This window comes from Arachis stenosperma, chromosome 7, assembly GCF_014773155.1.
Source record: "Arachis stenosperma cultivar V10309 chromosome 7, arast.V10309.gnm1.PFL2, whole genome shotgun sequence".
Classification (NCBI taxonomy): Eukaryota; Viridiplantae; Streptophyta; class Magnoliopsida; order Fabales; family Fabaceae; genus Arachis; species Arachis stenosperma.
In genome coordinates, this window is record NC_080383.1 from 68,482,452 (window position 1) to 68,492,361 (window position 9,910).

The 9,910-nt window shown below is 41.5% G+C and overlaps 1 non-coding gene across 1 annotated transcript; it reads right to left on the reverse strand.

Annotated features, from left to right (window-relative positions):
* Positions 1–264: 264 nt before the first annotated feature.
* Positions 265–372, reverse strand: LOC130942895 (small nucleolar RNA R71). The gene has a single exon (XR_009071442.1). It is a non-coding gene; the product is annotated as a small nucleolar RNA R71 (small nucleolar RNA).
* Positions 373–9,910: the final 9,538 nt, after the last annotated feature.

Consider the following 9,910-nt stretch of genomic DNA (forward strand, 5'->3'; position numbering starts at 1 on the left):
GTTTCTCTAATGCAACAGAATTGCAAGTTTCATGGACTTCCATTGGAAGATCCCCATCAGTTTTTAGCTGAATTCTTGCAAATCTGTGACACTGTCAAGACTAATGGGGTTGACCCTGAGGTCTACAGACTTATGCTATTCCCTTTTGCTGTAAGAGATAGAGCTAGAACATGGTTGGACTCTCAACCTAAAGAAAGTCTGGACTCTTGGGAAAAGCTAGTCAATGCCTTCTTGGCAAAGTTCTTTCCACCTCAAAAATTGAGTAAGCTTAGAGTGGAAGTCCAAACCTTCAGACAGAAGGATGGAGAATCCCTCTATGAAGCTTGGGAAAGATACAAACAATTGATCAGAAAATGTCCTTCTGACATGCTTTCTGAATGGAGCATCATAGGTATTTTCTATGATGGTCTCTCTGAACTATCCAAGATGTCTTTGGATAGCTCTGCTGGAGGATCTCTTCATTTGAAGAAGACGCCTACAGAAGCTCAAGAGCTGATTGAAATGGTTGCAAATAACCAATTCATGTACACTTCTGAAAGGAATCCTGGTGAACAATGGGACTAATCAGAAGAAAGGAGTTCTTGAGATTGATGCTCTGAATGCCATTCTGGCTCAGAACAAGATATTGACTCAACAAGTCAATTTGATTTCTCAAAGCCTGTCTGGAATGCAAAATGCACCAAGCAGTACTAAGGAAGCTTCATATGAGGAAGAAGCCTATGATCCTGAGAACCCTTCAATGGAAGAGGTGAATTACCTAGGAGAACCCTATGGAAACACCTATAATTCTTCATGGAGAAATCACCCAAATTTCTCATGGAAGGATCAACAGAGACCTCAACAAGGTTTCAACAACAATAATGGTGGAGGAAATAGGTTTAGCAATAGCAAGCCTTTTCCATCATCTTCTCAGCAACAGACAGAGAGTTCTAAGCAGAATACCTCTGACTTAGCAACCATGGTCTCTGATCTAATCAAAACCACTCAAAGTTTCATGACTGAAACAAGGTCCTCCATTAGAGACTTGGAAGGACAAGTGGGTCAGCTGAGCAAGAAAATCACTGAACTCCCTCCTAGTACTCTCCCAAGCAATACTGAAGAAAATCCAAAAGGAGAGTGCAAAGCCATTAACATGGCCGAATTCTGGGAGGAAGAAGAGGCAGTGAACACCACTGAGGAAGGCCTCACTGGACGTCCACTGGCCTCCAATGAGTTCCCCAATGAGGAACCATGGGAATCTGAGGCTCAAAATGAGACCATAGAGGTTCCATTGGAATTACTTCTGCCATTCATGAGCTCTGATGAGTATTCTTCCTCTGAAGAGGATGAGTATGTCACTGAAGAGCAAGTTGCTAAATACCTTGGAGCAATCATGAAGCTAAATGACAAGTTATTTGGAAATGAGACTTGGGAGAATGAACCTCTTTTGCTCACCAAAGAACTGGATGACTTGACTAGGCAGAAACTGCCTCAAAAGAGGCAGGATCCTGGGAAGTTTTCAATACCTTGTACTATAGGCACCATGACCTTCAAGAAGGCCTTGTGTGACTTAGGGTCAAGTGTAAACCTCATGCCCCTCTCTGTAATGGAGAAGCTAGGGATCTTTAAGGTGCAAGCTGCAAAAATCTCACTAGAGATGGCAGACAACTCAAGAAAACAAGCCTATGGACTTGTAGAGGATGTTCTGGTTAAAGTGAAGACCATTACATCCTACTGATTTCATAGTCCTAGAGACTGGGAAGTGCATGGATGAAACCATCATCCTTGGTAGACCCTTCCTAGCCACAGCAAAGGCTGTGATTGATGTTGATAGAGGAGAGTTGATCATTCAAGTGAATGAAGAATCCTTGGTGTTTAAAGCCCAAGGATATCCCTCTATCACCATGGAGAAGAATCATGAAGAGCTTCTTTCAAAGCAGAGCCAAACAGAGCCCCCACAGTCAAACTCTAAGTTTGGTGTTGGGAGGCCACAACCAAACTCTAAGTTTGGTGTTGAACCCCCACATTCAAACTCTAAGTTTGGTGTTGGGAGGTCCCAACATGGCTCTAAGTATCTGTGAGGCTCCATGAGAGTCCTCTGTCAAGCTAATGACATTAAAGAAGCGCTTGTTGGGAGGCAACCCAATGTTTTATAATTAACTATTTTCTTTTGTTATTTTATGTCTTTTGTAGGTTGATGATCATAAGAAGTCACAAAATTAATGAAAAAAGCAAAAACAGAATGAAAAATAGGAAGAAAAACAGCACACCCTGGAGGACGCACCTACTGGCGTTTAAACGCCAGTGAGGTTAGCTGTTGGGCGTTTAACGCCCAGTCTGGCACCATTCTGGGCGTTTAACGCCAGAAAGGGGCACCAGACTGGCGTTAAACGCCAGAAAAGGGCAAGAACCTGGCGTTAAACGCCAGGAATGGGCACCAGCCCGGCGTTTAACGCCAGAAAAGGCACAAAACGTGATTTGCATGCCATTTGGTGCAGGGATGACTTTTCCTTGACACCTCAGGATCTGTGGACCCCACAGGATCCCCACATACCCTACCACTCTCTCTCTCTTCTTCACCAATCACCTCAACACCTCTTCCCCAAAAAAACCCCCCACCTATCAAATCCCTTCTTTCTCTTCACCACTCACATCCATCCTTCATAAAACCCCACCTACCCCACCATTCAAATTCAAACCACTTTCCCACCCAAACCCATCCTCAAATGGCCGAACATCCCTCTCCCTCTCTCCTATATAAACCCTCCTTCACTCCTTCATTTTCACACACCTTAAACACCATCTCTCTCCCCTTGGCCGAATACAAAGCCATTCCCTTTCTCCTCATTTCTTCTTCTTCTACTCTCTTCTTTCTTCTTTTGCTCGAGGACGAGCAACCATTTTAAGTTTGGTGTGGTAAAAGCGTTGCTTTTTCGTTTTTCCATAACCATTTATGGCATCCAAGGCCGGAGAAACCTCTAGAAAGAGGAAAGGAAAGGCAAAAGCTTCCACCTCCGAGTCATGGGAGATGGAGAGATTCATCTCAAGGGTGCATCAAGACCACTTCTATGAAGTTGTGGCCTTGAAGAAGGTGATCCCCGAGGTCCCTTTTTCACTTAAAAAAGGTGAATATCCGGAGATCCGACATGAGATCCAAAGAAGAGGTTGGGAAGTCCTTACCAACCCCATTCAACAAGTCGAAATCTTGATGGTTCAAGAGTTCTATGCCAATGCATGGATCACCAAGAACCATGACCAAAGTGTGAACCCAAATCCAAAGAATTATCTTACTATGGTTCGGGGGAAATACTTGGATTTTAGTCCGGAGAATGTGAGGTTGGCGTTCAACTTGCCTATGATGCAAGGAGATGAACATCCTTACACTAGAAGGGTCAACTTTGATCAAAGGTTGGACCAAGTCCTCACAGTCATATGTGAAGAGGGCGCCCAATGGAAGAGAGATTCAAGAGGAAAGCCGGTTCAATTGAGAAGGCATGACCTCAAGCCCGTGGCTAGAGGATGGTTAGAGTTTATACAACGCTCAATCATTCCCACTAGCAACCGGTCCGAAGTTACCATAGACCGGGCTATCATGATCCATAGCATCATGATTGGAGAAGAAATAGAGGTTCATGAGGTTATAGCCCAAGAACTCTACAAGGTGGCGGACAAGTCCTCTACCTTGGCAAGGTTAGCCTTTCCTCATCTCATTTGTCACCTCTGTTATTCAGTAGGAGTTGACATAGAGGGAGACATCCCCATTGATGAAGACAAGCCCATCACTAAGAAAAGGATGGAGCACACAAGAGACCCCACTCATCATGAGATCCCTGAGATGCCTCAAGGGATGCACTTTCCTCCACAAAACTATTGGGAGCAACTAAACACCTCCCTAGGAGAGTTGAGTTCCAACATGGGACAACTAAGGGTGGAGCATCAAGAACACTCCATCATCCTTCATGAAATTAAAGAAGACCAAAGAATCATGAGGGAGGAGCAACAAAGACAAGGAAGAGATATTGAGGAGCTCAAGCACTCCATAGGATCTTCAAGAGGAAGAAAGAGCCGCCATCACTAAGGTGGACCCGTTCTTTGATTTCCTTGTTCTTTATTCTTCTGTTTTTCGAATTTTATGCTTATGTTTATCCATGTTTGTGTCTTGTGATCATTAGTGTCTTAGTGTCTATGCCTTAAAGTTATGAATGTCCTATGAATCCATCACCTTTCTTGAATAAAAACGTGCTTAATTGAAAAACAAAGAAAGAATTGCATGAATTTTGAATTTTATAATAGTTTAATTATTTTGATGTGGTGGCAATACTCTTGTTCTCCGAATGTATGCTTAAACAGTGCATATGTATTTTGAATTTGTGGTTCATGAATGTTGGCTCTTGAAAGAATGATGAAAAAGGAGACATGTTACTGAGGATCTGAAAAATCATAAAAAATGATTCTTGAAGCAAGAAAAAGCAGTGAATACAAAAAAAAAAAAAACGAAAAAAAAGGGGGAAAGAGAAAAAGAAAGAAAAAGAAAGAATAAAGTTGTGATCCAAGGCAAAAAGAGTGTGCTTAAGAACCCTGGACACCTCTAATTGGGGACTCTAGCAAAGCTGAGTCACAATCTGAAAAGGTTCACCCAATTATGTGGCATGTATGTATCCGGTGGTAATACTGGAAGACAGAGTGCTTTGGGCCACGGCCAAGACTCAATAAGTAGCTGTGTTCAAGAATCATCATACTTAACTAGGAGAATCAATAACACTATCTGGATTCTGAGTTCCTAAAGAAGCCAATCATTCTGAGTTGCAAAGGATAGAGTGAGATGCCAAAACTGTTCAGAGGCAAAAAGCTAAAAGCCCCGCTCATCTAATTAATACTGATCTTCATAGATGTTTTTGGAATTCATTGCATATTCTCTTCTTTTTATCTTATTTGATTTTAAGTTGCTTGAGGACAAGCAACAATTTAAGTTTGGTGTTGTGATGAGCGGATAATTTATACACTTTTTGGCATTGTTTTTAGTATGTTTTTGGTATGATCTAGTTAGTTTTTAGTATATTTTTATTAGTTTTTAGTTAAAAATCACTTTTCTGGACTTTACTATGAGTTTGTGTGTTTTTCTGTGATTTCAGGTATTTTCTGGCTGAAATTGAGGGACCTGAGCAAAAATCTGATTCAGAGACTGAAAAGGACTGCAGATGCTGTTGGATTCTGACCTCCCTGCACTCGAAGTGGATTTTCTGGAGCTACAGAAGCCCAATTGGCGCGCTCTCAACGGCGATGGAAAGTAGACATCCTGGGCTTTCCAGCAATATATGATAGTCCATACTTTGCCCAAGATTTGATGGCCCAAACCGGCGTTTAAAGTCACCCTCAGGAATCCCAGCGTTAAACGCTGGAATTGGCACCCAAATGGGAGTTAAACGCCCAAACTGGCATAAAAGCTGGCGTTTAACTCCAAGAAGAGTCTCTACACGAAAATGCTTCATTGCTCAGCCCAAGCACACACCAAGTGGGCCCGGAAGTGGATTTTTATGTCATTTACTCATCTCTGTACACCCTAGGCTACTAGTTTTCTATAAGTAGGACCTTTTACTATTGTATTGAGATATCTGGGTAGCTATCTTCGTGTTTTATGCTATCTTAGACCATTGGGAGGCTGGCCATTCGGCCATGCCTAGACCTTATGCTTATGTATTTTCAACGGTGGAGTTTCTACACACCATAGATTAAGGTGTGGAGCTCTGCTGTACCTCGAGTATTAATGCAATTACTATTGTTCTTCCATTCAATTCCGCTTGTTCTTGTTCTAAGATATCACTTGTTCTTCAACTTGATGAATGTGATGATACGTGACACTCATCATCATTCTCACTTATGAACAAGGTGACTGACAACCACTTTTGTTCTACAAGCAACCAAGGCTCTAGTGAATATCTCTTGGATTCCTGATTGCACGATGCATGGTTGATCGCCTGACAACCGAGTGCTCACCTGACAAACGAGCCAACCATTCCGTGAGATCAGAGTCTTCGTGGTATAGGCGAGAACAGATGACGGCATTCAAGAGAATCCGGAAGGTCTAAACCTTGTCTGTGGTATTCTGAGTAGGATTCAATGATTGAATGACTGTGACGTGCTTCAAACTCCTAGCAGGCGGGGCGTTAGTGACAGACGCAAAAGAATCGATGGATTCTATTCCGGCCTGACCGAGAACCGACAGCTGAATTCCGCGTGCTGTGACAGAGCATTTGCAAACGTTTTCACTGAGAGGATGGGAGGTAGCCATTGACAACGGTGAAACCCTACACGAGCTTGCCATGGAAAGGAATAAGAAGGATTGGATGAAGACAGTAGGAAAGCAGAGAGATGGAAGGGAAGGCATCTTCATGCGCTTATCTGAAGTTCCTACCAATGAATTACATAAGTATCTCTATCTTTATCTTTTATGTTATTTTCGTTCATCACCATATCCATTTGAGTCTGCCTGACTAAGATTTACAAGATGACCATAGCTTGCTTCATACTAACAATCTCTGTGGGATCGACCCTTACTCGCGTAAGGTTTATTACTTGGACGACCCAGTGCACTTGCTGGTTAGTTGTGCGAAGTTGTGTAATGCCATGGAATTGAGCTACCAAGTTTTTGGAGTTCATGACCGGGGATTATGAGAGTTGTGAAAAAGTATTGTTCACAATTTCGCGCACCAACAAGCCCATCACTAAGAAGAGGATAGAGCAAACAAGAGATCCCACTCATGGACATGAGGAAATTCCTCATCATGAAATTTCTGAGATGCCTCAAGGGATGCACTTTCCTCCACAAAACTATTGGGAGCAAATCAACACCTCCTTAGGAGAATTGAGTTCCAACATGGGACAACTAAGGGTGGAGCACCAAGAACATTCCATCCTCCTCCATGAAATTAGAGAAGATCAAAGAATCATGAGAGAGGAGCAACAAAGGCAAGGAAGAGACATTGAGGAGTTCAAGCACTCCATAAGATCTTCAAAAGGAAGAACAAGCCGCCATCACTAAGGTGGACCTGTTCTTTAATCTCCTTGTTCTTTATTTTTCTGTTTTTCAAAAATTATGCTTTATGTTTTATTTATGTTTGTGTCTTATGATCATTAGTGTCTTAGTGTCTATGCCTTAAAGTTATGAATGTCCTATGAATCCATCACCTTTCTTAAATGAAAAATGTTCTTAATTGAAAAAGAGAAGAATTGCATGAATTTTGAATTTTATAACAGATTAATTATTTTGATGTGGTGGCAATACTTTTGACTTCTGAATGTATGCTTGAACAATGCATATGTCTTTTGAATTTGTTCATGAATGTTAAAATTGTTGGCTCTTGAAAGAATGATGAAAAAGGAGACATGTTACTGAGGATCTGAAAAATCATAAAAATGATTTTTGAAGCAAGAAAAAGCAGTGAATTCAAAAAAAAAGAGCAAGCAGAAAAAGCCAATAGCCATTTAAACCAAAAGGCAAGGATAATAAAAAGGATCCAAGGCTTTGAGCATCAGTGGATAGGAGGGCCTACAGGAATAACATCCTGGCCTAAGCGGCTAAACCAAGCTGTCCCTAACCATGTGCTTGTGGCGTGAAGGTGTCAAGTGAAAACTTGAGACTGAGCAATTAAAGTCGTGATCCGAGGCAAAAAGAGTGTGCTTAAAAACCCTGGACACCTCTAATTGGGGACTCTAGCAAAGCTGAGTCACAATCTGAAAAGGTTCACCCAGTTATGTGTCTGTGGCATGGATGTATCCGGTGGTAATATTGGAAAACAGAGTGCTTTAGGCCACGGCCAAGACTCATAAAGTAACTGTGTTCAAGAATCATCATACTTAACAAGGAGAATCAATAACACTATCCGGATTCTGAGTTCCTATAGAAGCCAATCATTCTGAACTTCAAAGGATAAAGTGAGATGCCAAAACTGTTCAGAGGCAAAAAGCTAAAAGCCCCGCTCATCTAATTAATACTGATCTTCATAGATGTTTTTGGAATTCATATATTCTCTTCTTTTTATCCTATTTGATTTTCAGTTGCTTGGGGACAAGCAACAATTTAAGTTTGGTGTTGTGATGAGCGGATAATTTATACGCTTTTTGACATTGTTTTTAGTATGCTTTTAGTATGTTTTAGTTAGTTTTTATTATATTTTTATTAGTTTTTATTTAAAATTCACTTTTCTGGACTTTACTATGAGTTTGTGTATTTTTCTGTGATTTCAGGTATTTTCTGGCTGAAATTGAGGGACCTGAGCCAAAATCTGATTCAGAGGCTGAAAAGGGCTACAGATGCTGTTGGATTCTGACCTCCCTGCATTCGAAGTGGATTTTCTGGAGCTACAGAAGCCCAATTGGCGCGTTTTCAATTGCGTTGGAAAGTGGACATCCAGGGCTTTCCAGCAATATATAATAGTTCATACTTTGCCCGAGATTTGATGGCCCAAATAGGCGTTCCAAGTCAGCTTCAGAATTCCTGGCGTTAAACGCCGGAACTGGCACAAAAGTGGGAGTTAAACGCCCAAACTGGCACAAAAGCTGGCGTTTAACTCCAAGAAGAGTCTCTACACATGGAAGCTTCAATTCTCAGCCCAAGCACATACCAAGTGGGCCCGGAAGTGGATTTTTACATCATTTACTCATTTTTGTAAACCCTAAGCTACTAGTTCTCTATAAATAGGACCTTTTGCTATTGTATTTTCATCTTCGGACGTCTAGTTCTTAGATCATGGGGGCTGGCCTCTCGGCCATGCCTAGACTTTGTTCTTATGTATTTTCAACGGTAGAGTTTCTACACACCATAGATTAAGGTGTGGAGCTCTGCTGTACCTCGAGTATCAATGCAATTACTATTGTTCTTCTATTCAATTCAGCTTATTCTTGTTCTAAGATATCACTTGATCCTCAACTTGATGAATGTGATGATCCGTGACACTCATCATCATTCTCACCTATGAACGTGTGCCTGACAACCACCTCCGTTCTACCTTAGATTGAGTGGATATCTCTTGGATTCCTTAATCAGAATCTTCGTGGTATAAGCTAGAATCTATTGACGGCCATTCTTGAGAATCTGGAAGGTCTAAACCTTGTCTGTGGTATTCTGAGTAGGATTCAAGGATTGAATGACTGTGACGAGCTTCAAACTCGCGATTGTGGGGCGTTAGTGACAGACGCAAAAGAATCACTGGATTCTATTCCGACATGATCGAGAACCGACAGATGAATAGCCGTGCTGTGACAGAGCGCGTTGAACATTTTCACTGAGAGGACGGGACTGTAGCCATTGACAACGGTGATGCCCAACATATAGCTTGCCATGGAAAGGAGTAGTAAGGATTGGATGAAGACAGCAGGAAAGTAGAGAGACGGAAGGGACAAAGCATCTCCATACGCTTATCTGAAATTCTCACCAATGAATTACATAAGTATCTCTATCTTTATTTTATGTTTTATTTATCTTTTAATCATTAATCCTCCATAACCATTTGAATCTGCCTGACTGAGATTTACAAGATGACCATAGCTTGCTTTATACCAACAATCTCCATGGGATCGACCCTTACTTGCGTAAGGTTTATTACTTGGACGACCCAGTGCACTTGCTGGTTAGTTGTGCGAAGTTGTGATAAAGAGTTGAGATTGCAATTGAGCGTACCATGTTGATGGCACCATTGATGATCACAATTTCGTGCATCAGGACACGTCAGCGACGCTTGCGCGTCGCGTGCTTCCCTTTTTTGTTATGTAGAATGCAAATGCAAATGCAGATGTTGATGCAGAATTTACGAATTAACACTGATAAAATTAAAATAAAATAAAACTAAGAATAAAAAGAGATGATCATACCATGGTGGGTTGTCTCGCACCTAGCACTTTGCTTTTACATCCTTAAGTTGGACGGTCTTTAGGC